General features: G+C 39.7%; 1 pseudogene; it reads left to right on the top strand.

The window, feature by feature from the left end:
* Positions 1-2,114: 2,114 nt before the first annotated feature.
* Positions 2,115-2,208, top strand: LOC144705031 (small nucleolar RNA R71; annotated as a pseudogene).
* The last annotated feature ends 4,928 nt before the right edge of the window (positions 2,209-7,136 follow it).

Raw genomic sequence — 7,136 nt, 5'->3', positions numbered from 1 at the left:
TGGCATAAATAATACCTGCATCTAGCCCTTTTAATATTTCATTCTCTAATACTTCCCTCATATGTGGGTTCAGCCTACGTTGGTGCTCCCTAGAAGGTTTAGAATCTTCTTCTAAAAATATTCTGTGTTCACAAATTGATGAAGGGATTCCTCTAATATCCTCAAATGTCGATCCTAATGCTCCTTTATGCTCTCTCAATACCTTAAGCAAATCATTTTCTTGTGAAGGAGTAAGGGATGAGGAAATAATCACAGGTAAGGAATTTCTAGAATCTAAAAATGCATATTTTAAAGATGATGGGAGAGGTTTAAGCTCTAAGTTCAAATCTAGGGAGAGTGTAGGAGGCTCAGGTTCTACTCTTTCCTCGTTGGCATCATCTACTCTCAATAAAACCCTCGAATAGCATCGACATCATCCTCCTCTTCATCACAAAATTTTAACTCTTCGTTACTCCCTTTAGGACATTTCATCATCTTGGATATGTCTAATTTAACTCTTTCCTCTCCAACCTTAAATTCAATAGTCCCTTTTTCCCAATCCATGATTGTTCTAGTTGTCACCAAGAAGGGTCTTCCTAGAATGATAGGCGCTAAACTTAGATCTCCCTTTACCTTTACCTCAGTTACAATAAAATCGACGAGGATCTCACAATTTTCAACGTTTATCATCACATCAGATAACCTACCCTCTGGTTGTCTAATTGTTCCATCAGCTAGCGATAGATCCATGCAGATTTCCTCTAATTCCCCAAAACCGTATTCCTCATATAAAACTTTTGGAATAATACTAATACTAGCTCCTGTATCTAATAATACTCTAGTAAAAATCTTTCCTCCAATTTCACATGTAATAAAAGGAGCTCCTGGATCTTTCTTTTTAATGGGAACAGAGTTTAAGATACTAGAGGCATTTTCAGAAAGCTTAACTACCTCCTTGGTTTTCCTCGATGTGCATGAATCCTTTAAATATTTCTTTAAAGAAGGTGCACATTTAATCATATCCTCTACGGCTATTGACATAGTGGCTTTCTTGAAATTCTCTAGGAGTCTATACTCATAATCAGGAGAAGACTTAAGGGGTTTTAAGGCCGAAGGATAAGGAATGGGAGGTTGAAGGTAGGGGTTCCACACTAGGTGATGGAGCCTCTCCTTCTCTTAGGTTATTTTCCTCCAATTTTGTTTTTTCCTTGCCTCGGCGAGGATCTTGAAGTTCATTGACATTTCTCAATTTTGAAATGACTTGAATTTCTTCAAGATCTTCCTCATTGTCATGATATAGGGTTTTCTCTTGTAAATGACATAAATTTTTGGGATTAATGGAAGGTTGAGCTGGAAATCGACCTGAGTGGGAGTTGGATTCAACTCCCTTACCTCCATGGTCAGCTGTTCTTTGCTTCAAGCTCTCTAATAGCTGTCTGGTCTACTCTTGCGCATCCATCATCATTTTTGTCTGTGTTTCCATCATGGCTTGCATGCGCATCTCCATTTCTTCCCGTAGCCTTCGATTCTACTGCTCTATCATGTGAGAGATCACAGGTGTTAGAGTGGACAAATCTTGTGCCTGGTTTTGTGGAGCTGCTTGATAAGACTGCTGTGGTGGGGTCTGGAATTGGACTCGTTGCTGGAAAGGGGCCTTGGTTCCTTGGGAGTAGATTCCTTGGTTGTTGTAGATGGTCCTCTTTGGTCCTCCCCAAGGCTGTTGGTTGTGGTTCAACAAATGGACCTCCTCCTCTCCAAGTTGGCATGCTCCATCCTCATGATCTCTGCTAGAACATATAGAACAAATCTGTGCTTTCACAAGGGGTGAGTTAGGGAGAAAAGCATTCTTTAGAGTGGAAGTTAATTCTTCAAGTTTCTTGTTGGTTTCACTTATCCCTGCATGAAGATCAGCTTCCTTTGAAGTTACTGGCAGCACTCCTCGTTTTGGGTTGGCATTTCTTCCATTTTGACTTGCTCCTATTTCCTGTAGGTCAGTTTCAGCCACCCTTTCCAAAAGATCAAAGACTTCATCCTCATAAGCCATATAGAACGAGCCACCAGCTATTTGATTCATTTTACTTTTTAAAATATCAGGAAGTGATTCATAAAAAATTTCAGCTAGCTGACATTTTTCTATTCCATGGTGATGGCATTTTTGGATTAATTCATTGAACCTTTCCCATGATTCATTAAATGCTTCATGATCATGGGGATAAAATTTCTGAATTTCTTTTCTATAAAAATTAGTTTTGGAAAGGGGATAAAATTTATGTAGAAATTTATTCTGCATTTCTTCCCACGAGTTAAATGTTATGCCTAAATTTCTATACCATGCGAAAGCCTTATCTTTCAAAGTAAGAGGAAAATATTTCATTTTTAAAGCTTCAGTAGTTAAACCAGGAATATTTTGAGAGGAACATCGAATGTGAAAATCATCAAGAAATTCTAAGGGGTTTTGAGAAGAATGACCAGTAAATTCAGGGAGAGAGTTAAGTAGGGCATTGTCATACCTAAACATAACCCCCTCACCTACATTGATGTTGATGCCGGTTTGCCGTAAACTTCCTGATGGAGTAGTTCTATCCAGCATCGTCCTTCTCCTCCCTTGTTGTGGCTGACCATCTTCTGCCATATCGACTTCTTCTTTATCTTGAGCTGTAAGTATTGCTGGAAGAGTAGGATATTGAGTGTCTAGATCTTCCTCAACACTAGTCCCAGCCTTAGACCTTGTTAAGACCATCAATCTCCAAAAAACTAGTTAGAAGTACCGTTTGTTGAGGGTTAGCTGCCCTCAACTTTGGCAAAAGAGGAAAAAATACAAATTCACTAAAAAAAATCACCGTGCTCCCCGGCAACGGCGCCAGTTGATAATTCAGATTTTGGGGTAATTAGTGATGAGTTAATTTCACTAATTAGTGTCGTTGGTTTATCCGAATTAAAACAACAAAAAATTATAATAACCTTACTAGCGTAGGGAGAGTAAGGGTCGATCCACAGGGAGCAAGGGTTTTTTTCTTAGGAATTTGTGCTTTAGTTATGTATTTTTTAATAATTTTAGAGGTAGGTTTACTACATATGAAGATAAATAACTAATGAAATAAAAATATATAACAAAGAAAAATAAAATATTATTATAATATTATAATAATATTAATAGGCAGAAAATAATTTTTTTGTATTTTTTAGGAGTATTCGAAAGCTAAAACAAAATAGGAAATGAAACAGTTTGGCGCTCTGGACTTAGTGAAAATTTGGCTAAGTCCGGATGCCAAATGGGGAAGGTGCCTTGGTGGAGGAGAGAGAAAAAAATGGACTGTACTAAAATCACTCTAGAATGAGTTCTAGAACGAATTTTAGAGCGTGGTTGGATGCACTGGAACCATCTGGATATTGGCTAGCTGATTCAAGACTAACTAAAACACAAAAGACGAACAGAAAAGAATGAAAAAGGAGAAATAAGAAGGTAACCTCTTTGTCACACCCGCTAAGGTCCAAGGGACTTCTTCTTCTCCTTTCCACCAGCTTCTTCAGCCGTGGATGCTTCCTGCTCAGCCTGGCACTCACTGAGGTGAATGAATCTATGACTCAATTGCACTTAGGCCACCAAACATTACTTTGGATTAAATCACAAGATGAATTTTACAATAGGGTGAAGGGGTTTATATAGGGAGAGAGAGCAAAGGAGAGCCATTGGATTTTTAATACAATGGATGGCCAGATCTTATTTTCAGGTTCATGATCCACGTCCATTATGGTCCTCCAATCAGCATTGAGACCTTTGAAATACCCACTGGACGTTCAAGGCTTCTTTCCTTAATTAGCATTAAAGGTGCTATCTTTAAGTCTCCACCCTTGGATGTTTTGTGGATTGAATGGCTGGATCTTCTTCTCTGGCTTGGATCCACGTCCAAGGTTGTCCTCCAATCATCATTTAAGCCCCTGAAATATTCATAAATAATCATGACTGGACCTTCCCCTTGCCCTCCTTTCTTTGGTCCAACATGCCTCTCATAGTGGGCTTAGTGGAGCTTCCTTAGTGGGCCTTTAGACTAGAGCCAACTGTCTTGCTTTGGGCCTTCTTTCTTGGCCCAGGGTTGTGGCTGAGCCTGCTCCTCTGGTCCAAATAGCTTCCTCTTCATTTAATTATCCCCTTTATTCATGAAAGTTTCACCTAATTCCTGCATCTTCCACATAAACTAAGAAGAGAGTGAGATTCATTCCACTTAACTCATTGAGTTAAGTGGGGTTAGTCCCACAAATGATAATAATTAACTCCAAATTAGAAAAAGGTGATTTTTTTTCATGATGTTTCACAACTTAACATAAATGTTGATAATATATCCAGATAAAGATAAAGAAGTACATAAATTAGCTGAAATTGCACATATATACTACTATCATTTTGGATTTATCAGGAAGAGACATGAAGGTCTGTTTAATTGAACTAGTTTCTTTAGTACTATGTGAGGTATATGGCATAGACACAAATATCTCACCCACCCTTTTCATATTGATGGAGGAGGTTTCTAGCTGTTCACTCACAAGAGACACCGCCCGAGGACTCATCAAACCATATTATTTAAAAAGAAGTTGCCCAATGATCTCATATTCTTTATTCACAGACGATGCTATTATTTTCTTCCATGGATATAAATAATCTATTAGGGGGTTTATAAATGTACTCAATACGTACGAGGGAGCCTCCGACCAGCTTGGAAATGCCTCAAGGTGTAGCTTTACGGTTAGACCATCCACCCCTGTAAAGCATTACATATCATCAAGAAATATATTTAATACTGACGAGGATGCCTTCCAACTAAATCATTATTTTGATGGATGCCTCATCTTTATTACCCCGTACGATATCATTATTATGATGTCTTGTTGGCCAAGATGAGAAAGAACTAGGTGGATAAAAAGATCGCTTTCTATCCCCTAGGGGGCATCCATCTCATATGGCACGTCCTCATGAGCTTCCCATTGCATACTCTAGCAGTACACTTGTTATCGTTCACTGCTCTTAGTTCTACGGAGAGTACATGCACACATTTCCTATGGTCAGGTCATCTTGGGGGAGGCCTCAGGCACCATTGGGTCTATTGGGGGAAAGCCTATCGACCAACGGACGCGGCGGGTCTAGAGATCAGGCACCCCCAAGATGTAAAAGATATGCCTCACAAAAAGCTTGTGTGGTGTATGCATACCAAGAGCTCCCCATTGGGGTGCTTCCTATCGACCAAGTATGGCAAGTGGACTTGTAGGGTGTCGGATATCAAGGGCCACAAAAGGGTGTACTTGGTAGCGTCATTGGCTAGAGAGATCTAATGTGACACGTTGGCATGTTAGCCAAGGCACGATCAGTGCATGGTATGATACTTGGCTACCCAACACACCCTTAGGCTGCCACCCTAACTTCGTCCACCATAGCATCCAATTGACTATGGCATAGTTACTAATGAAGAAAGTGCTACTCCTATGGGAGCAACATGGCCTTCTGTAAGCTTCCCTGTCACAGGCTATGGCTATTGTAATGGGGACCTCCCCAGACCACCCTTTTTGGAATCTCATGCTTGATGTGAATTTCTCATGCTGGTCTTCTTAGGATCACTTTCAAGAGAGAGTTCCTCTTAGGATCACTTTGACTTTCATCTAGCATCCGGCGATTATTACTCACGCTCATTCTTCCTTTTGATATTTGTGCAATGTGGCCTAAACCTAGCCCCTATCTACACATTACCACATCACCTTTTGAATTATGGAAAGGACAAAATTCTTCTCGTTTTGTAGGGTCTACCATGAGAGCACTAGACGTCATGCGCTATGAAGAATACACCATCTTGTTTTGCTCATTTCCCAATGCTTCCCACTTGCATGCAATATGCTTTGCACCTAAGGAATCTCACTGGCCTTGACTTCTGTCACCACTCGGCTGCAGATTCTCCATTCAAATCTGCAGCCAATAGGCTTTGTAAAGCTCAATGTGGATGGTGCGACCAAAGGGAACCCGGCCCCAGTTGGGGAAGGTGGTATCATACGAAACCACAAAACGAGTTTCATTTTTGCTTTCTCATTTTTCTATTGAGGATAGACTAATACGACAGCCGAAGCTATGTCGATAAGTGATGCCTGGCTCTTGTGCAAGAAGTGAAACCTTCACAGTATCATCCAAGAAATGGACTTACAGTTGTTGGTCAACATGCTCCATACACACTCATGCTCTCAATAGACACGGTCATTCCGTTCGTCCTGTGCAAATCTGTATGAATTGTGCGTTATGTTTGGTTATCTGAACAGAACAAAATTGAATTCGCACATAACTTCACAAAGAGCCCTGTGTGGTTCGTTTTGTGCAAATTGTGCAAATTATGTTTCAAAGTTTTTTGAAAAAATGAACTGGATTCTTCCCTCTTTGAGTCAGACTCTGAGTCTCTCTTTGTCTGGTCCTTCTCTCAGCCAAAGCGACTCGCTACCCTAATCTTGTCTCTTTCCCTATCAATACTCTCTATTCTCCATTCCAAACCCAGTGTCTCTAAGGTTTCCGTTGGCAGACTCGCTGCTCCGGCACCCAATTTGTATGAGGATCATAGTGAAGGCATAAATAGGAAGCATAGTTTTTTCGGATTGCTACGTTTTTTATAAAAAAAATTTAACTTGATTTCAGTTAGTGTTAATTTTCATTGTTTTAATCTATCTCCCTTTCACTCAGTTGATTTCCCTCTCTCTATCTGTCTTATTTTTTATCAATTCCTCATTTCCTCTGTTGATTTCTTTCTCTCTCTCTCTCTTGTACGTTTCTGTTGATTTCACTCTCCCTTTTTTTCTCTTTGTTGAACTATCTCCCTTTCTCTTTATTGATTTCCCTCTCTCTATGTCTAATTGTTGATCAATCCCTCATTTTCTACATTGGGTTCTCTCTTTCTTTGTCTTTCTGTTGATCTATCTCGATTGTACATTTTTGTTGATTTCTCTCTCTCTTTGTCTCTCTATTAATCTATCTCCCTTTCCCTCTATCTATTTCCCTCTCTCTTTCTCTCTCTGTTTATCTATCTCTCTTTCTCTCTGTCTATTTCCATCCCTCTCTCTGTCTAATCGTTGATCAATCTCTCGTTTTCTCTTTTGATTTCTCGCTTTATCTCTTTGTTTGTCTCTCTGTTGCT

Source organism: Wolffia australiana, chromosome 6 (assembly GCF_029677425.1).
Source record: "Wolffia australiana isolate 7733 chromosome 6, ASM2967742v1".
NCBI lineage: Eukaryota > Viridiplantae > Streptophyta > Magnoliopsida > Alismatales > Araceae > Wolffia > Wolffia australiana.
This window is presented reverse-complemented; position numbering and strand designations above follow the sequence as displayed.